Source organism: Misgurnus anguillicaudatus, chromosome 14, assembly GCF_027580225.2.
Source record: "Misgurnus anguillicaudatus chromosome 14, ASM2758022v2, whole genome shotgun sequence".
In the NCBI taxonomy this organism is placed as follows: domain Eukaryota; kingdom Metazoa; phylum Chordata; class Actinopteri; order Cypriniformes; family Cobitidae; genus Misgurnus; species Misgurnus anguillicaudatus.
In genome coordinates this window covers 28,278,152-28,301,019 of record NC_073350.2, presented here as the reverse complement: position 1 = coordinate 28,301,019, position 22,868 = coordinate 28,278,152, and the positions used below count along the sequence as shown (strand labels likewise).

General features: G+C 38.4%; 2 long non-coding RNA genes across 2 annotated transcripts; both read left to right on the top strand.

Moving 5' to 3' along the window:
- The first annotated feature begins 278 nt into the window (after positions 1-278).
- On the top strand, positions 279-22,640 carry LOC129427534 (uncharacterized). The gene is made up of 3 exons (XR_008638677.2): positions 279-664; positions 22,028-22,097; positions 22,165-22,640. It is a non-coding gene; the product is annotated as an uncharacterized lncRNA (long non-coding RNA).
- Positions 7,958-11,298, top strand: LOC129432666 (uncharacterized). The gene is made up of 4 exons (XR_008640203.2): positions 7,958-8,168; positions 8,730-8,893; positions 9,363-9,479; positions 10,153-11,298. It is a non-coding gene; the product is annotated as an uncharacterized lncRNA (long non-coding RNA).
- Positions 22,641-22,868: the final 228 nt, after the last annotated feature.

Genomic DNA, 22,868 nt, shown 5'->3' with positions numbered 1-22,868 from the left:
TTCATATTCTTAGTCATAGATCCCGCTCCTATGCTCCGAGGCTCAAGCACTCAAGGAAATGGCCAAACACCCACGGAAAAACACCAGATCAGGCTCAATTAATTTTAATCAAAAATGCTTTCGAAATTCGTGAGCCTCTCTGATTGGTGAATTTTGCAAGGTGTTAAATATACAATCCTGAATAAGGGGCGCTTTACATTTCACACCTGAAAGCGACCACACTGCTGCCTCCTTTCCAAAGCGCTTGGGTGCTCTTGTAGCGTCTGCCATTGCCATTGCATTGCATGACATTACGGTGAGCACTTGTGGAAAAAGAAATCAGTGCCTAATCAGAAAGTTGTAAAGAACCATGCACAGTTTTGTGATCATATAAACAGAAGAAATTATATGCAGATCTGAAATAACAATTGAAGAAACGCGTATCAAATGCTGTAAACTGTCACGGCAAAAGCCTGCCGTTTTATCTTTTTGTAGTTAAGAATAGAAGCTGTTTGTCTGGCGTGTGATATTCGCTGTAACAATAGCTCGGCCGAATAATCAGAAACAGATTTATCGTCAAATTTCCTGGATAAATGTGAATGCTGGACACATGTGGGCTGAAGATACACATTAATCTGAATCTCTTGCTGTTTTTTCAGGTCATAAAGTTTAAAGAGCATGCAAGGTAATATCTTGTCAGTTATTAAATGTTTTTGGACCCAATGACATTTTAAGGAAGTAGGGTAGGTTTTATTTGATGTAAAACTAGTTATTGATTACTGATTTTTGCTTACTGATTACTGTGCTAATGTACACACTACCTCATAACTACCTTTTTTGTTTGCAAAGACATTTTCTAAGCCCTTAACCTTGAGTAGAGTATTAACCTATCTGTCTTCCTGATGTCATTTTGAGCTTTATAAATACTTTTGCTTTTACTAAATTCATATCGAGGTGTGTTGTACATTTTTAAAGAGATTTTTTATTGTCTATGAACATGAATATCATAGAGATCATTAAACTTTTTTGTTTTGGTCAGTCTTAAAGCTTTCTTGTCACTAAACTGATCAGAAGCCCAATTGACTTCCATAGTATCCTTTTTTTCTACTATATAAGTCAATGGGGTTCTGATCGGATTGGTTACATTCCTCAAAATATCTTCCTTTCTGTTCGTCAGAACAAAGAAAACAACATGGTAGTGAATAAATTCATTTTTTTTCTTTATGGTTAACTATCCCTTTAAGATTGTGAAAGTCCATTTAAATAAAAACAGTAACAGTGGATCAAACGTCATTGTTGAGGCTAGTTTAATCTGCTTGGTTTTAACTGGATGCACCGATATATCGGCCTGTATTCAGTATTAGATTTCCTTCTAAATAATTAAATATTGTACAGGTACAGAAATTTTGTATCGTTGCATTCCCATTTTCAAACATTGACACAATGAACTCAGTCATCCACCTGCCATCCACAGATCAAAGCTGAAATCAAGTTAGATTAAAAAATTGTATCCAAAGGAAAGGTACAGACTAGACCAGAGTATTTATTGTACAACACCGTGATTGTAACTGAAGCATGAGGCTGTGGATGAAAGAGATCTTCAGAATAGCTTCAATTTGACTTATTTAAATGTAATAAAAGCTCAAAGGGAGCACTGCTGTTTGAATGCAGACATTGAATCAGCAGTGAGAAATAAACAGGAGATCAGAAACACACATTTTTCTTTTCAAAAGCTGTTTCACACCAGATATCTGACAGATACAAATGAAGAGTTTGTTTCCAAAACGTGATAAACGGCATTAAAAAAACGTTACCGCCAAAATCCGTATTGTATTAGGTCAGTATTAAAATGAATGAATCCTAGTTCCCAGCCAACATGTATATGTGGGCCCCACATGGGTTTTACTTGGGCTACATGGGTACCAAGTGGGCATGGTCCTATTATGGGCATCTTATATGGGACTCACTTGGGTTAGTGTAGTAGGCCCCACATGGGTTAAAAAACATAGGCTCCCTATATGGGTCCTAGTTGGGATGTTAATGGGAAATGAGGGCATGGGCTCATAATAGGAAACACATATGGGGCCCTCTTGGGCAACCAATATGGGTCTTAAATGGGCTAACACAATAATTCCCATATAGGTTCCTTATATGGGTCCAAAGTGGGACCCACATAGGTTATGAGTATATGTGATTTGAATAAGGAAACACAAATGGGACCCTTTTGGCCAAACCATATGGGTCCAACATGGGCAAACACAATTATTCCCATATAGGTTCCTTATATGGGTCCAAAGTGGGACCCACATAGGTCACCTATATATGTGTTTTGAATAAGGAAACACATATGGGACCCTTTTGGCCAAACCATATGGGTACAACATGGGCAAACACAATTATTCCCATATAGGCTCCTTATATGGGCCGAAAGTGGGACCCACGTAGGTCACATGTCTGTGTTTTGAATAAGGAAACTCATATGGGGCCCTTTTGGCCAAACCATATGGGTACAACATGGGCAAACACAATTATTCCCATATAGGCTCCTTATATGGGCCCGAAGTGGGACCCACATAGGTCACCTGTATATGTATTTGAATAAGAAACACATATGGGACCCTTTTGGCCGAACCATATGGGTACAACATGGGCAAACACAATTATTCCCAAATAGGCTCCTTATATGGGCCCAAAGTGGGACCCACATAGGTCACCTGTATATGTGTTTTGAATAAGGAAACACATATGGGACCCTTTTGGCCAAACCATATGGGTACAACATGGGCAAACACAATTATCCCCATATAGGCTCTTTATATGGGCTGAAAGTGGGACCCACATAGGTCACCTGTATATGTGTTTTGAATAAGGAAACCCACATGGGACCCTATTGGACAAACCATATGGATACATCATGGGCAAACACAAATATTCCCATATAGGCTCCTTATATGGGCCAAAAGTGGGACCCACATAGGTCACCTGTATATGTCTTTTGAATAAGGAAACACATATGGGACACTTTTGGCCAAACCATATGGTTACAACATGGGCAAACACAATTATTCCCATACAGGCTCCTTATATGGGCTAAAAGTGGGACCCACATAGGTCACCTGTATATGTCTTTTGAATAAGGAAACACATATGGGACACTTTTGGCCAAACCATATGGTTACAACATGGGCAAACACAATTATTCCCATACAGGCTCCTTATAAGTGGGACCCACATAGGTCACCTGTATATGTGTTTTGAATAAGGAAGCACATATGGGACCCTTTTAACCAAACCATATGGGTACAACATGGGCAAACACAATTATCCCCATATAGATTCCTTATATGGGTCCAAAGTGGGACCCACATAGGTCACCTGTATATGTGTTTTGAATAAGGAAACACATATGGGACCCTTTTGGCCAAACCATATGGGTTCAACATGGGGAAACACAATTATTCCCATATAGGCTCTTTATATGGGCCGAAAGTGGGACCCACATAGGTCACCTGTATATGTGTTTTGAATAAGGAAACCCACATGGGACCCTATTGGACAAACCATATGGATACATCATGGGCAAACACAAATATTCCCATATAGGCTCCTTATATGGGCCAAAAGTGGGACCAACATAGGTCACCTGTATATGTCTTTTGAATAAGGAAACACATATGGGACACTTTTGGCCAAACCATATGGTTACAACATGGGCAAACACAATTATTCCCATACAGGCTCCTTATATGGGCTAAAAGTGGGACCCACATAGGTCACCTGTATATGTCTTTTGAATAAGGAAACACATATGGGACACTTTTGGCCAAACCATATGGTTACAACATGGGCAAACACAATTATTCCCATACAGGCTCCTTATATGGGCTGAAAGTGGGACCCACATAGGTCACCTGTATATGTGTTTTGAATAAGGAAGCACATATGGGACCCTTTTAACCAAACCATATGGGTACAACATGGGCAAACACAATTATCCCCATATAGGCTCCTTATATGGGCTGAAAGTGGGACCCACATAGGTCACCTGTATATGTGTTTTGAATAAGGAAACACATATGGGACCCTTTTAACCAAACCATATGGGTACAACATGGGCAAACACAATTATTCCCATACAGGCTCCTTATATGGGCTGAAAGTGGGACCCACATAGGTCACCTGTATATGTGTTTTGAATAAGGAAACACATATGGGACCCTTTTAACCAAACCATATGGGTACAACATGGGCAAACACAATTATCCCCATATAGATTCCTAATATGGGTCCAAAGTGGGACCCACATAGGTCACCTGTATATGTGTTTTGAATAAGGAAACACATATGGGACCCTTTTGGCCAAACCATATGTGTCCAACATGGTCAAACACAATTATTCCCATATAGGTTCCTTATATGGGTCCAAAGTGGGACCCACATAGGTCACCTGTATATGTGTTTTGAATAAGGAAACACATATGGGACCCTTTTGGCCAAACCATATGTGTCCAACATGGTCAAACACAATAATTCCCATATAGGCTCCTTATATGGGCCGAAAGTGGGACCCACGTAGGTCACCTGTATATGTGTTTTGAATAAGGAAACACATATGGGGCCCTTTTGGCCAAACCATATGGGTACAACATGGGCAAACACAATTATTCCCATATAGGCTCCTTATATGGGCTGAAAGTGGGACCCACATACTAGGTCACCTGTATATGTGTTTTGAATAAGGAAACACATATGGAACCCTATTGGCCAAACCATATGGTTACAACATGGACAAACACAAATATTCCCATAGGCTCCTTACATGGGCCGAAAGTGGGACCCACATAGGTCACCTGTATATGTCTTTTGAATAAGGAAACACATATGGGGCCCTTTTGGCTAAACCATATGGGTACAACATGGGCAAACACAATAATTCCCATATAGGCTCCTTATATGGGCCGAAAGTGGGACCCACATAGGTCACCTGTATATGTCTTTTGAATAAGAAAACGCATATGGGGCCCTTTTGGCCAAACATATGGGTACAACATGGGCAAACACAATTATTCCCATACAGGCTCCTTATATGGCCCGAAAGTGGGACCCACATAGGTCACCTGTATATGTCTTTTGAATAAGGAAACACATATGGGGCCCTTTTGGCCAAACCATATGGGTACAACATGGGCAAACACAATTATTCCCATATAGGCTCCTTATATGGGCCGAAAGTGGGACCCACATAGGTCACCTGTATATGTCTTTTGAATAAGGAAACGCATATGGGGCCCTTTTGGCCAAACCATATGGGTACAACATGGGCAAACACAATTATTCCCATACAGGCTCCTTATATGGCCCGAAAGTGGGACCCACATAGGTCACCTGTATATGTCTTTTGAATAAGGAAACACATATGGGGCCCTTTTGGCTAAACCATATGGGTACAACATGGGCAAACACAATTATTCCCATATAGGCTCCTTATATGGCCCGAAAGTGGGACCCACATAGGTCACCTGTATATGTCTTTTGAATAAGAAAACGCATATGGGGCCCTTTTGGCCAAACCATATGGGTACAACATGGGCAAACACAATTATTCCCATATAGGCTTCTTATATGGTTTAGAAGTGGGACCCACATAGGACACCTGTATATGTGTTTTGAATAAGGAAACACATATGGGACCCTTTGGGCCAAGCCATATGGGTAAAACATGGGCAAACACAATAATTCCTATAAAGACTCCTTATATGGGCCCAAAGTGGGACCCACATAGGTCATGAGTATATGGATTCTAAATAAGGAAACACTTATGGGACCCTTTCTGTCAAATCATATTAGACCAAAATGGGCAAACACAATCAGTCCCATACAAGCTCCCGACATGGACCCCCATATGTAATTGTCATTTCATGCCCTGTTTTAAACAGGGATCCTGAAAGGTTTATGCCTATGTTTTCAGACTGTCTTACTTCACAAACCATGGTGACGCTAAAAGCAAGACATGTAGCCTAATAGTTTATGAAGTCCCAAAGGACTGCAGGATAACTTCTAAGTAAAGACGGCTGCATCAATGTAACAGAAGCCTTGCATTTTTTACCCAAAGCTTGCATGGGTATTAGTGCATTTAAAATGTTATTTGTAATATGATGACAAAACATTGCAAAAATTAGTTAGGTTCAGGCTCAGGTTAAAATTTTCCTGCAAGTCTAAAGCGATCTAACATAATTAGCAAAAGTGAGAAAGTGACAGACCATATTCACCGTATTCTGATATCTAGACCAATCAGTTTTCACTGTGGGCAGGCTTACAATCAACCTCTCTCTTCAGCTCAGTAAACCACTGTACAGTAGTTTATTTACAATGTACAGTAAATGACAGAGTGTCCAAAAAAAACACTGGAAAATAATACAATATTTACTTTATTTTTCAAGTACATAAAAGTGTATCTGTGTGTAAACCCTCTGCTTTTAAACAAAACAAAAACATTTGATCCTATCTTTATTTGTTCCTTTTTATCTTATTTTAAATATGTGTAGTTTTTTATAAATATAGGGTCAAAGGAGTTTAAGGTGTCCTTCATAATTGTACATATATTTTATAGCTGTTAAAAGAGCAACCATATTAAAGTAGGCTAATAAACAATATAACACAAAATAATATATAATTTATATTGATGATTTAATTATTTTAAATGTATGTTTTTTTTGCGGGGGCTTGTTGGTGAGCTTCCTTCCCAATCAGTTTTTGTAGGGTGGGATGTCTGAGTGTAATTTTAATAAATTAAACAGTCAAAACTGCACAAAAATCTTTTATTTACATTGTCTCCAATGTTTGCTATACTGAGAGGATTTGTTCATATGTAGAACTGATTTTATGTTTTGATAGATACTAAGTGAATTATCACCATACACCAAAGGCCTCTATCATGCTCTGGCCAGACCTTCAATACTGAAAGTGTTTAGAATGTTTAGCCAACATTGAGACAAGCTGAGTCATGCTGAGTCCATGAGTTTAAGTCCATGAGAAGAGCATTGAGCAACTAGGCTCTCCTGATTTTGCCAAGTGGTTGATGTCCTCAGGGCAACTTTATGTTGACCCGGGGGTAACATTTCAATCAACCAATCAGATTTCAGAAATAAGTTTACAGTTTGTTTCACCAACTATGGTGTGGTGCAGGGGTGGCTGGTGACTTCTCTTGTGAAGGATTCAAAAATTTGTGTTTGGGGTGTCATGTGTGTTGCTCATCATGTCAAAATATGTGTTTGTTGCGTCATGTGAACCATGTGCATCATGCATCGTGCCTGCTGGACACACATCGAAAGGATTTGTAATTAAAGAGGCGCTCACAAAATACTTGCAAGGCACTACACTAAATTCATGCCACACACATGACAGGCTACATGTTGTGATGAGATTTGCATCATGTGCCCTCGATAAAGAAGTCACCACGCGGCCGTCACTGCGTGAATGGCTACTGGATTTTATTTATTTGGGGTCTATGGGCTACAGTTTTCCAAAATATACCCTTATGAAAATTAAATAATTAAATTAAATTAAATGGTTTACTACAGTTTAAAAAAAAAAAAAAACATACTCTAGTAAAACCATGGTTTTGCCAATAGTAGGCCTAATCAATACCAAAAAACATTTTACTGTACCACAAAAAAACATGCTTAATTTTCGTTAGCTATGCTGTCTCTTTTTTCAATGGGCTATTATACTTTCATGTAGAAAATTAACCATGGTTTTACTATAGTTAAAACAAAAACAAAAAACATAGTAGAACCATGGTTTTGCTAGTAACCAATACACCAAAAAAACATGTTTACACTTTTACCACAATAAAACCATGGTAAATTTTCGTAAGGGCTATATGCACATTGTGTTTTGGGGTATATTTATGCAGATACAGGCCCATACAAATTCTAAACCGTAGACATTGTGTGTGTGTGTGTGTGTGTGTGTGTACGTGTATTGCAATAAACTCGAATTATATGTGTATCCTACAGAAAATGCAGTATTAATGCTAAAAAGTGATTTGTCCTGCATCATCACTATGTTGTATTCGTTTAAAAAAACGGCGCCAAGAAAGAAAGGACATGCGCATTGTTCTCCTGAGCCAGTTAACGTAGAGCTGGTACATTGCTGTCTTCACTGGAGTGCTGCAAGCTCGAAGTGTGGTGAGTAGATCTGTTTTATTACAATATATGACATTAAACTGTTGATAAAAAGTATATTCAAGTAGTCAAACATTAAAATATTCTTGGATGTTATTCTAAATCAGTGGCGAAGCTCGCCGGGATAACGTTTGGTGAATGCGTACGGTCGAGGTTGCGAAAATCAACCTTGTGTTTAAATTGTTAGAGTTTTAAAACATTACATTTACTCTGTTAACGTAACATTTACTTAAGAAGCGCTTTAGGATAACAGTTATAGTGGGTATTTTTACTTTTACTCGTAACTCGATGATATTTCTATTGACATGCCCTCAGTTTTGCACGACGCACGATGCAGTACGAAATGCGAACTTCAGATTATTATTATTATTTCATAATTTGCCGAAGCATTTGATTTGTGAATGAATGACTCTTTTGAACGAGTCGGTTCTTCACAAAATATTGCAAATGAATTACTGTTTTGTACCGGGTCGATTCTAAACTAGCTATTGATTGAACGGTTTGAATCAGTTTGAATGATTTGTTCCGTTTGCTGCAAGATCTGAATCATCTGTACATCTGCAGGCTGCAGCACTTCTCGCTCGTAACGTGAAACTTAAAAACACGCCAAGGAGTGGATGCAAGTGAACTATCAATCTACTGAAACAGAAGCGGGAAATGTATTCGAAGACGAAAATGCTCGCGCGACCTGTGCGTCAGACCCGGATAAACGCACGCGAGCTGACAAAGTAAGTTAACGCGCTTTCAGAAATGTTCACTTGAATCACAGCAGGAAGAAAATCCATCGACGATTGGCGTCTGATTCGCTCTAAAAAGTAATGTTTGTTCAGATGTGAGTGCTTTTTGTGACACATTAGTTTGATAATATTAGATAACACGAATTACTGTATTTTTACTCAAGTAAAATATTGACTGCTGTCCCCTCCTATGGAAATCACGTTTTCGTTTGGCTGCATCTAGTAAGAGCACTATTTTGTTTGCTCAGTTTGATCACTGATATCTATTACAAGTTTTAATGTCATTTTGGATGTAGGGAAGCAATTAGGTGCAGCGTTATAACAAGACTGTTGACTTCTATGCCTACCTTTACATGAATTTTTTTTTAGCGTACATACTGTATAGTATAGACTTGGTTAGTGAACTTTAACAGTAGCTGTTAACTCATATAATTTTGTCATTTTTATGGATTTTTTTCAGATCCTGAGTAGCTGTTATTCAACATAAACACATTTCCGCACACATGAAGATGGATGACGATAGTTCATCTTAAAATGAAACTTATGTTTATCAGCTTACCCCCAGGCCATCCAAGAGGTAGGTGACTTTGTTTCTTCAGTAGAACACAAATGTAGATTTTTAACTCCAACAGTTTCAGTCTGTCAGTTGTATAAGTGGATGGTAACAAAAACCGAAAGAGAAAAAAAACATGCACAGACAAATCCAAATAAAACCCTGCAGCTCGTGACGACACATCCGTGTCCTACTTAAGACACAAAACCTTCGGTTTGTGCGAGAAACCGAACAGTATTTATATCATTTTTTACCTCTAATACAACATTATCCCCAGAGAAACGGCAGCCCCTACGCCCTCATTCTGTGCACCCGATACAGTAGGTGGCAGTATGCACCTATGAAGTTGTTTTGCAACCCGCTATTAAACATTAGATGAATAAGAAGGTGATGTGTGAATGCGCGTGTTTCATTTTAAGATGAACTATCGCTATAAACAGGCCCATTGGCTGCCTACATATTATAATAAGCTGTTTTAAATTTCAAATGTTCAATGCCTTATTGCACCGAGCACAACCCGAACATAATTTCTAAATATCTATCCGAACCCGGCCCGTCGGGTACCGTCGGGTCCCGCTGGCTCGGTTCGAGTATCCATCCTTTAATACCTACTGTATGCCAAAGACTGTCATTGTAAAAAGTACAAATGTGCCATTTTTAATATTTCTTTATCTTAAAAATGTATTTGGTTTTGCAGATGCTCTTAAGAACAACGCCCTGATGTCCAAGGTCAACCAGCAAGAAGCTGAGAAGGCACTGCCAAAATGGTTTACTGGGGCAAGGGACAGAGGAGGACAGAGAGCATCAAGAATGCAGAAAAGGATGTCTGTTTGAGAAAGGTTAAAACTACAGTTGTTGATTTGAACTGTTGTAGTTCTTTAATTTTTCTTAAAGGAAAACACAATCATTTTTCAATATTTGCCGTGTTCTTCCCTCAACTTGGATGAATTGATACAGACCTCTCTTTTCTCAATGTGTGCACTTAAAGGTGGGGTGCACAATTTCTAAAAAAAAAACGTTTTGGAAAAGGGAGACAGGCCGACTATCAAAACACACTTGTAGCCAATTAGCAGCATGTCTAATAAATGACATCGTTGCCTGGGTTGCGTATGTGTGGGGCGGGTCTATCAAAAGAAGGTCCAGATTCTATTAGGGTAAGGGTGTGTTTGTTTAGATGATTTCAAATATCAACATTGGCTTTCATGCACCCTGCCTTTATTTGTTGTAAAGTGTGGCGTGAATGTGTTAGCATTTAGCCAAGCACCATTCATTCATTAGGATCCAAACAGGGATGAATTTAATAGCCACCAAACACTTCCATGTTTTCCCTATTCAAAGACTGTTACATGAGTAGTTACACGAGGAAGTATGGTAAAAAATATAACTATATTGTATGGCGGAAGAGCACTTAGTTTGTAGCACTCGACCTTGGGCACAGTAACATCATCACTCCTGACTACTCCCCCTCTTGCTTAAACTACAGTCAACATAACCAACACGCCTGTACTAATGTTAGTACATTGAGCAGACTCTGCGAAATATCAAGTTAAGTTTAAGTGTACGCATTGAGAAAAGAGAGATATGTATTTATTCGGCTAAGTTGATGGAAGAACATAGTAAAATATTGAAAAACTGTGTTTGTAATTATCTTACTTTCATTTACTTTTAAGGGCCCCATTTCAATAATTTTTTAAAGGGGCCATGGCATGAAAATCTGACTTTTTCCATGTTTAAGTACTACAATTGGGTCCCCAGTGCTTCTATCAACCTAGAAAATGTGAAAAAGATCAACCCAGTAACTTCCATTCTCTGCAAGCATGTGAAAAAACAGGTAGTTGAAATTTGGCTCTCCTTATGATGTCAGAAGGAGCTCTTATTATAATAATACCACACCTTAATCTGCACTATCCAACCACAGCACTGCCATTTAGTGCAGAGAGGGAGAGACAGAGAAAAAAATTCACAGCACAATTAAGCCTCAACTTCAACAAACCAACATCACTGCTATCAGTGTTTGAATTTCATCAGCTCATTTGCATTTTAAAGTAGGGATGCACCGAAATGAAAATTCTTGGCCAAAACCGAAAAAAGGAAACCAAGGCCGAAAAACCGAAACACCGAAAGAAATTATTATGCCAATTATAAGTACAATTGCATTTATGGCTATCACTGTGTACTAACTTTACTAGGGGTGTGTGATGGATAAAAAAAACCTCACAGTTCGGATCACATTACAGTTTTTGAGGCACAGATCAGATTATTTTTCGGATCAGCAAAAAGCAGGCGGGAAAAAATCTAATAAACAATAAAGAAATTGCAAACATTTACAAAAAAGAACAAAGTTGTACATTAATAAGGTCTGAAATTAGCATTAGGTACAGAAATCAAATTAAATGAATCATAACACAATAAATTAAATGTATTATTATTTTTAGAGCTATTTGTCTCTTTGTCATGGGTTGTTTGATTAACATTAATGACACAGACTTAAGTAGGTTAATCTGACTGTAATCTATACATACACTTAAGACATAAACAAATGTTTTTATAAGAAAAAGAATACTATGGAGATAATTTTGTTTATATGTGCCCTGTCAATAACAGAGAGATTTTATGTTTGCTTGTTTTTTTTTTTTAAACGCGTTTCTCTCGTATGTGCACTATTAAACGCGCGCGCACACATAGAGAACGAGGGTGGATCCCAAACAGCGCAACAGTCGCTCCACATAAAAACGTTACGTTGTGTTTCGTTGCTTTATTCGCCGAATGTATGTTAATGGATTACAGTATGAGACATATTAGCGCGACTCTCTCTAAAGTTTACACATCAAGACATGCTTAATCTTTGCAGACGCGTGCAAACAGCTCGACCGTGAGTGAAACCTGCTTGAGCACGAAGGGGAGGGGTGGGAGACGACTGATCACTGTGAGTGAAACCCAAGCGCTAGTGCACGGATGGGAGGGGCGCAGTTAACATTCATTTTCGGTTGACTTTTTCGGCTGGATTTTTTATTTCGGCCCGAAACAGATAATGCCATTTTCGACCGAAAATTTCGGCGACCGAAATTTCGGTGCACCCCTATTTTAAAGGACACACCCAAAACAGCACATTTTTGCACACACCTACAAAGTCGCTATTTTAACATGCTATAATAAATTATTTATATGGTATTTTGAGCTAAAACTTCACATTTGTGCTCTGGGGACACCAAAGATTTATTTGACATCTTAAAAAGGTCTTGTGAAATGGCCCCTTTAAGATGTAAAATAAATCTTTGGTGTCTCCAGAGTACATATATGAAACTCTAGCTCAAAATATCGTATATATAGATAATTTGTTATAGCAAGTTGAAATTGCCACTTTGTAGGTCCAAGCAAAACTGCGTCCTTTAAACGTGTCCTTTAAAATGCAAACACAGATCACAATGATGGTGGTTTGTTGAAATTGAAACTCAGTTGTTCTGTCAATTATTTTTTCTCACTCTCTGCACTAAATGGCAGTGCCATGTTTGGATAGTGCAGATTAAGGAGTGTTATTATTATAATAAGATCCCCTTCTGATATCACAAGGGGAGCCACATTTATATTACCTATTTTTGACATGCTTGCAGCGAACATTTTACCAGGTTTTCATGCTATGGGCCCTTTAAATATAATTTTTTTTCTAATTGTATTCGCAATATACTTATCAAAGTACATACCTCCTTATACTATATATGGTGGCAAGAAAAAGTATGTGAATCTTTTAGATTTTCATACTTTTTTTTATAATTTTTTCATAAAATGTGATCTGATCTCCATCTAACATAATGTGTCTAAAAAAATAACACAACTTCTGATCTTTTATGTCTTTATTGAACACACTTAGTGGCCAACCACATCAAACGTGTTTATGGAAGTTGCAGGCGCCTTTTTTTGAATGATATTTTTTGGGCAGGGAGCGTTTGCGTGCTGTTTATGCGTGCCGAACGGCTTGCGGTTTTTGCTGCCAGTCGCAGCACTCGCTTTTGAAGGAGCGCTGAGAGCGGAAAAGCGCACGACGTCATTCGCGTCTTTCCATTTTCCAATCGAATGAGGGGAGAGGCAGGCCTTACGGTGTGGTGAGGGAAGTTTACAGTGCTTTGAAGAACCGGACTCTCTCACTCTCTCCTGCGTGTTTGTGCACCTCTCACCCTCAAACAAGGTCACAGTAAACGCCCTCTTTTTAAAGTTTCTGCTAATATGACAGTTAACAGCAAAAGAGCGCTCACGCTTCAATATTTGGACGTCTCATGTGTATGCCGTTCTTCAAGTCAATCCATAAAATCTCTATTGTGTTGAGGTCTGGGCTTTGACTTGGCCACTCCAAAAGGCGGATTTTGTTTTTCTGAAGCCATTCTCCTCTGGACTTGCTCCGGTGTTTTGGGTCTTTGTCCTGTTGCATCACCCAGACATTCCTCCTACAGACATTCACACATTATCCTGAAGAATTGTCTGATAAACTTGGGAATTTATCTTCCCCTCAATGATTGCAAGCTGGCCATACCCTGATGCAGCAAAGCAGGCCCAAATCAACAGGTCTTCTCCATAATACTTTACAGTTGGGATGATGTTTTCATAATGATATTGCGTGCCCTTTCTATGCCAGATGTAGTGCTGTGTGTTTTTCCAAATAGTTCAATCTTCGTTTCATTAGTCCACAAAACATTTTGCCAAATACCACTGTTGGAATGTCAATTTGTTCTTTTGCAAATTTCAGGCGTGCAGCAATGTTCTTTTTAGTACTGTAATTAGTGACTTCCTTTGGTGTCCTGCCGTGAATACACTGCTTGTTCAGTGTTTTACGTGTTGTAGACTCAAATACAGAGAGTTCCAATAATGCCTTCAAATCTTTGCCTGTCATTCTGGGTTGTTTCTATACCTCATTGGGGGAATAGTCTACTCATTTTCAATATTAAAATATGTTATTACCTTAACTAAGAATTGTTGATACATCCCTCTATCATCTGTGTGCGTGCACGTAAGCGCTGGAGCGCGCTGCGACACTTCGATAGCATTTAGCTTAGCCCCATTCATTCAATGCTACCATTTAGAGATAAAGTTAGAAGTGACCAAACACATCAACGTTTTTCCTATTTAAGACGAGTAGTTAAACGAGCAAGTTTGGCGGTACAAAACAAAACGTAGCGCTTTTCTAAGCGGATTTAAAGGAGGAGCTATATTTTGTGGCGTAGTGGCGCTTTTGGGAGTACTTCGACTCGCCTGAAAAGTCCGCTCCCCTTCTCACTCTCATAATGGGAGAGGGAGGGTGTTACTGCGCCGAGTCGAAGTACTCCCAAAAGTGCTATTACGCCATAAAATATAGTTCCTCTTTTAAATCCGCTTAGAAAAGCGCTACGTTTTATTTTGTACCACCAAACTTGCTCGTATAACTACTCGTCCCAAATAGGAAAAACGCCGATGTGCTTGGTCACCTCTAACTTCATCTCCAAATGGCACCATTGAATAAATGGGGCCAAGCTAAACGCTATCGAAGCGTCGCAGCGCGCTCCAGCGCTTGCGTGCACGCACACAGATGGTGGAGGGATGGTTCAACGGTTCTTGGTTGGGGTGGTGACATATTTTAATATTGAGAATGAGTAGACTATTCCTTTAATGAGTCTTCGTGGTGCTCTTAGTGTCATTTTGACTGGGTGTCCATCTCTTGGTAGAGTAGCAACAGTCCCAAAGCATCTCCATTTGTAGATTGTATGTCTGTAGACTGGTGAATTTCTACAATCTTTGACATAACTTTTAACCCTTTCGAGCTCCATGTAAAGCAACAATTCTTGATTAAAGCTCTTTTGATAGCTCTTTTTGGTGAGGCATGGCCCATATAAAAAAATGAACTCCAAAAGTAAACTTTAAAGTAGCTGTAGTCCACACCTCCAAATACATTATCTTAAAGAGACTCCAGGTGTGATAAAACCTGACTCCATTTTGCTTTTTCGAGGTCTCGTTCGCTTAAAAGTTCACATACTTTTTTCACAAGCACTATGAGTTTTTAGGTTGTTCTTAAATAATTCTGTTCTTTCATGTCTTTATTGTTTTGTTTTTTTAGAACCATTATGTTTGTCAATACCCTTGACTTGATGAAGACCAGATCACATTTTATGACAAATTTATTTAGAAAGCTATGAAATTCCAAAAGGTTAATATACTTTATCTTGTTACTGTATTTCTTGAAGGACATACTTCTTTTCAAAACACTCAAGACTCTAAAAGGTTCTAAAATAGTTTTGTGCCATTGTAACAAATGTGGCATGATGGTTAGTTAAATAAAAATGGAATTTGAAAGGATTTCAGTGTCACTGTGTGCTTTACTTCTTTCTGCCCTGTTAATACAGGGCGTCATCACACTCCTCTCATTACAATACGCTAACTGGATAACACTGGATATGTCTTATTGAATATGCAGTTTACTAAAATAATGTATTTACCTGCAACAAATTAATTACAGCCTAACTATAGTTATTGTATTTACTAGCTGCTGACCTAGGATTTATAGTTATAATTTTAAAGAAATCTATATTTTGCTGTACCTTTTGTTGTGAATTGTGTCTTTTGGGGTATTTTTTGTCTAAATATAGTCAAGGGGGTTGTATGATTCTTTGGTTCACAACTTCCTATTCTGAAAGTTTGATCAATTCTGCAACAAATGTATTTATGGTAACAGACTCAAAAAGTTTTTCTTGTGTAGTTTAATGCAAGTTCAGACTAACATTTTAATTTTTTTGGTTTAACCTCTGCCACAGCTTTTCAAAGCTGAAACTCATGTAGATGTAGCAGAAACGCATACAATCCCACCAGCAACCCAGATTTTAGATCAGGTAGTCTTCGTGTAGCACCCATTTAGAGCTGTAAGATGGGTCCCAGATGGGTTTTGCTTATGTTGTACATTTGGGAACTACCTTAAAACCGAGTAAAATCCTGCATATAACCTACATGGGCAATTGACAAGGGGCAAACATGGAACCCACGGACAATCTCACTTACAACCCATATTTCATGACCATGTTGTCCCTATGTAGTACCCACATAAAACTCAAATCTGGGCCCAACATGGGCATTATGCATATTGCCCAATTGGGGCCCACCAAACACCCAGTGAAATCCTGCAGATAACCTACATGGGTAATTGACAAGGGGCAAACATGGAACCCGCGGACAATCCCACTTACAACCCATATTTCATGACCATGTTGTCCCCATGTAGTACCCACATAAAACTCAAATCTGGGCCCAACATGGGCATTATGCATATTGCCCAATTGGGGCCCACCAAACACCCAGTGGAATCCTACAGATAACCTACATGGGTAATTGACAAGGGGCAAACATGGAACCCGCGGACAATCCCACTTACAACCCATATTTCATGACCATGTTGTCCCCATGTAGTACCCACATAAAACTCAAATCTGGGCCCAACATGGGCATTATGCATATTGCCCAATTGGGGCCCACCAAACACCCAGTGGAATCCTACAGATAACCTACATGGGTAATTGACAAGGGGCAAACATGGAACCCGCGGACAATCCCACTTACAACCCATATTTCATGACCATGTTGTCCCTATGTAGTACCCACATAAAACTCAAATCTGGGCCCAACATGGGCATTATGCATATTGCCCAATTGGGTCCCACCAAACACCCAGTGGAATCCTACAGATAACCTACATGGGTAATTGACAAGGGGCAAATATGGAACCCGTGGACAATCCCACTTACAACCCATATTTCATGACCATGTTGTCCCCATGTAGTACCCACATAAAACTCAAATCTGGGCCCAACATGGGCATTATGCATATTGCCCAATTGGGGCCCACCAAACACCCAGTGGAATCCTACAGATAACCTACATGGGTAATTGACAAGGGGCAAACATGGAACCCGCGGACAATCCCACTTACAACCCATATTTCATGACCATGTTGTCCCTATGTAGTACCCACATAAAACTCAAATCTGGGCCCAACATGGGCATTATGCATATTGCCCAATTGGGGCCCACCAAACACCCAGTGGAATCCTACAGATAACCTACATGGGTAATTGACAAGGGGCAAATATGGAACCCGTGGACAATCCCACTTACAACCCATACTTCATGACCATGTTGTCCCTATGTAGTACCCATATAAAACTCAAATCTGGGCCCAATATGGGTGTCGTGCATGTTGCCCAGGTGGGGCCCACCTAGTAGCAAGTGCAATCCTGCATGAAATCCATGTGGGCAACTGGCATGAGGCCATTATGGAACCCGCGGACAATCCTATATAGGGCCCATTTTTCAGCCCAGTTCATACCCATATGGGCCCTATATACAAATGTTGGCTGGGTTTTCCTTATCTACTTTGTACTTTGTGATCAATCAACAAACAAACAAAAACAAAACAATACTTTTGATGGCATTGATAAACCTGTGGTGGTTTTCTGTGGTGGGAAAGAAACGTAAGCCATCAAAATCGAATAATTTATGTGAGATGCACTCGAGCGAAGGAAAAATGCCCGCTGTTGCTTGTTCTCCCGACAGCATCAATCTTCTGTCATGTCAACACATTGACCTCAGGGGATCTTTTGAAAAACTTTCCATTAGTTTACTCAAAGTCAATGAAAATCGAGCAGGACCAAAACATTTTACAGCTAATTGTTGTCAAAAAAGTTCAGGGATGAAGTCCCAAGGATGACAGCAGCAATGACAATGTTAATGCCATTAATGTTTATTTTTTATCAGTATATACCACTAGTCAACTAAATGAATATAACATGGCAAAGATAAATGCACATTAATATATTGATTCAATAGATTTATAGCATTTTGAAAACAAAACTTTATTGCATTTTGTGAATAAATATCAGTTTTTATAATAAATCTTTGAAAATCAAATTATGGATTTGAATTTTAAATGTTATTATAACCTAAAGATGCTATGTGAAAGTTTGTAACAGAAATAGTTAAATTAGTCAAAATAGATTTTTTTTGCATTTTGGAACCAAACTGCAAAATACTAAATCCATCTTAAAAGCAAAACACATTCACAGACATTTTGGATCTTGCTGGTGTAATGGGCTCTAAATAGTTGCCCAATGTATGCCTACTGTCTGTGTCGACATCTCTCGCTCTCTCTCTTATTCTCTCTTTCTCTCTCTCTCTTTTCAATCATTGTTTCCATTTAGCCACAGCTTTTGTTTTCCACTGCTGGTCTAAAGGTTTGTAGGTTAGCTCAATAACAAATGAGATCAACCACTGGACATTCAAGTTGCTGGGCAGAGGAATGCCGGATCAATCAATACTCTCTGCCTTGAATCAAGCCCTTGGCCAGGGAAAAACTGGGTCATGAATTTGGCATCCCATGAACTAATCATTATTCTAATTGAAATGCAAAATATAGTGCTGTTGGAAGATTTTTTGAAGCTTAATTGGCATTAGCAATGTAAAACTTCATAGGTTTGATCCCCATGAAACGCGCATATTGATATATATAAAAAATTTATAGATTGAATGCACTGTAAGTCACTTTGGAAAAAAGAGTTTTCCCGAAGGCATGGATGTTATTGTTAATCATTTTTTAACATTTGCAAAAAGCCTTAAAGGGACACTCCACTTTTTTTGAAAATATGCTAATTTTTCACCTAGAGTTAAACATTTGATTTTTACCGTTTTGGAATTTATTCAGCTGATCTCAGGGTCTGGCGCTAGCACTTTTAACATAGCTTAGCATAATCCATTGAATCTGATTAGTCCATTAACATCACGCCTAAAAACATAACTAAGGAGTTTCGATATTTTTCCTATTTAAAACTTGACTCTTCTGTAGTGACATCGTGTACTAAGACCGACAGAAAATTTAAAGTTATGATTTTCTAGGCAGATTTGTCTAGGAACTATACTCTCATTCTGGCGTAATAATCAAGCACTTTGCTGCCGTAACATGGCTGCAAGAGGTGCAATAATATTATGCAGTGCCCGAAAATAGTCCCCTGCTATTGAAAGTTACTGAGGGGACTATTTTCAGGCGCTGCATAATATCATCATTACAATATCGAAACGCTTTGGTTATTTTTGAGCGCGATGCTAATGGTCTAATTAGATTTAATGGATTATGCTAAGCTATGCTAAAAGTGGTAGCGCCAGACCCCGGGATCGTCTGAATTAATTTCAAAACGATAAAAATCAAATGTTTAACTCTAGGGGAGCTGGAAAATTAGTATATTTTCAAAAAAAGTGTCCCTTTAAAACTTTTGTAGCTTAATTCGTAGAGCACTGTGTTAACAATCCAAAGCTTGTGGGTTTAGGGCAGTAATTCTCAAAGTTTGGTCCCAAACCCCCCCAGTGGTCCGCCAAAAGATGACCTAAACTAGGCAAGTGTTTATACAATCGTCACTTATTTAAATCGATTTTTAATGCACTTGCAAAACTGTGATATCAGTTCTTGTCATTCTGTTTTAATAACGTAATAATGGATTGGTGGCTAAACCAAAGAGGAGTCAAAAGAAGGATCAAGCGTCAACTGAAAGCATCTAAAATCCACAGATCTATTAGTTTTGTAATGTACTAGTTTTTGTTTCATGTGTAAAATCCCTGTAATTTCAGTGATATTGGACATTAAGCGGAACATTTTTTTTCAGCATTTTATTGTTACAATAGTTACAACCTTAGACTTCATAAACCCACCACCTCAGTTTTAAACTAAGGGCTCTTTGGAATGACATTAAGTGGGACCTAGGCTGTTATAGTATGTTTAATTGTGCAGTTTGTTGTTCATATTAAGCTGTAACTCATTTCACATTTACTTGTTCAAATGAAATAAAATTCATATAATAATTTTTGAACATAGCATTGCATTTATCTTTAAAAAAAATAGTTTTTGACTTAAAACAGTTGCACATTAAACTTAAATTTAGCTTATCCTTCATATTTTGTTTTTTTGGGGGCGTGTTAGAGTGGGATTCTGTTTGGTGGTCCTCAGAAAAAAATTGGAAGATAAAGTGGTCCTTGGGCTGAAAAAGTTTGAGAAACACTGGTTTAGGGGTTAATATTTCCGCAGTTTTTTTTATTAAAAACTCTTGTAAGTCTCTGTGCCATTTGTAAAAAAGCTTTTTCTACTGTATGTTTGTCACTGGCAAATCTCTGACTTTTGATAGTATAGGATGATGAGTAATTTTTGAAATGCTCTGGCTTTAGTGGACCGAATGAGGTTTTCTGTGACTCACCGATGTTCATTAGCACTCGAGCAGAGTGATCTGCAGTCATTTAAATGGCTCGAGGGCTGGTCCTATAATTTGCCGAAGGTTTCCTAGAAGAGCCATTCTGTACTGTACAGAGAAGGCAGGAATATTCAGCTACGTACTTGTAAATCAGTTCGTTCAGGGCCACAGAGACATTTGCAGGTGTTTGTTCGCACAGGTGAATGTGCAGTTCATTTGTTTTTGTACTGAGAGATGTAAAAAAGTACAGTCCATACCTAAATGCTTGTGAATTATATAAAGGTCTAGAACATTTAAATGTTGACTTTTAATATAACTTAGCAGGTGCTTTTCTGACTTAACAGACTGAATGACAATTCGTCCTGTTATTATATAACAACAATTTATATAAGCATTTGAAATTGTTAGCTGTGCAAAACAAGCTTTTTTCATTGTAATTTCCCGTGGTTAAAGAAAATAGGCTGTACTTTGGTTTTGTTAAGTTTTAACATATATCTAATTTATTTAAAGCACCCAGTCAGGCTAAAATGCTTTCTTTGAAATCAATCATAGTTCAAATATGAAAATATCTAATTTATTTATAGAAAGCGTACTATTTCAACACTCGTTTCCTTCTGTTTTCACTGAATGCTTTTAAAGGATTGTCCACATGAGATCACCATGTGACTGATGACAAATCTTTTTTCGTGATTGTGTCTAGTCGCCCACTTACAGTGTAGTGTAAATCAATACTATTTCCTTTTCTTCTCTGTATGTGTGCCTTGTATTGTCGCAACCTAATGAACGCTCAAGAATTCTCATCTTGTTGTGACATTTTTCAAAAGCAAGCTGCTCGCCCCCTTTAAATCGATAAAATAGAAAGCTGTACGTTTTCTGGACCTGGCAATATTTTATTTGGGAAGCCTTAGTGATAAATGAGAAATAATTAACTACAATGGATAAGGAATTGAAAACTAAGTGAATCTGTGTCCACTATAAGGTCATTGTTTGGGAATGGCCACTACACTACACAACCCAGCATTGAGTTAAATTAACCCAGAAAATTGTTATATTTCACCTAACACAGCATTTTGTTTAAAACAACCCAGCATAGGTTAAATTACAACTAAACAGACTGGCCTTGTTTCTTTTTTACCCAATGCTGGGTTAAAAATAAGTGTAGATACAGAGATCCCAGAAGAGTTTATATAGAGTCTGTAAATAACCTCAAATTGTTATCGCGCACGTGATGTTTGTTATTATTGAGGAATAAAGATTTGACGCCTTAAATGTCTATTGTGCGTCATTAAATGCTGTCTTCCAGCAAAATTGAAAACGTTTTTTCTTTTAAAATAGGATTCCTTAATATTCCCCCGGCTGCACTGATTGGACAAACAGATACCCCGCCCCTAAACTGACGCCATTGGTAAGACTAGCTTGAACAGTCATTTTTAATAATTGGATTTGAAACACATTTGGCTTTTCATTCACAGTTCAGTATTCATCATTTGCTTTGATAAAACCATTTCATGGTGCGATACCATGGCCGAGTTGTCAGCTATTGATGGGAGAAGCAATCAGAGATGTTGTACAGTGGACACGTGTCCCAGCGTCCACCTGACATCCGATAGGAAACGAGCCTCCGTCGCACGTGCCACGATGTCAACGGTGCCGGAGCAGGACAAGTGGGAAAATACATCAATGGAAGATTTTTAGTGCTAAATAGAGATATATTTGATTGTGTAGTTGCAATAAATCTAAAAAAAGATTGTTCTCATTTTAATACTCAATCTCTCAGGGTTATTAAGAGTTTGGGAACTGCATTTGGGTTTCAAAAACTGCATAATGTTTCACGACACTATGAGGCACATTCTTAATAATAAATGATGCTATAGAAGAACCATTTTTGGCTGAATAGTTTCATAAAGTCTGAATAACCTTTCTGTTACACAAAAGGTTATTTGTAGTGCTTCATTGACTGAATGGTTCTTCAAAGAACCAAAAATGGTTCTTCTAGGGCATCACTGTGAAAAACATTTCCTTTTTCTTTATGAAATTCCCTCACAGGATCAAATATATCAAATTTTGATGTACTGTAAATCAATCTGTTGGTGCTGTTTGGGCAATCCTCTGAGGATTTGTTTCTTAAAGCTCTCGGTTAGGAAGACATTAGGGATCAATGAGCCGCAGAGACATT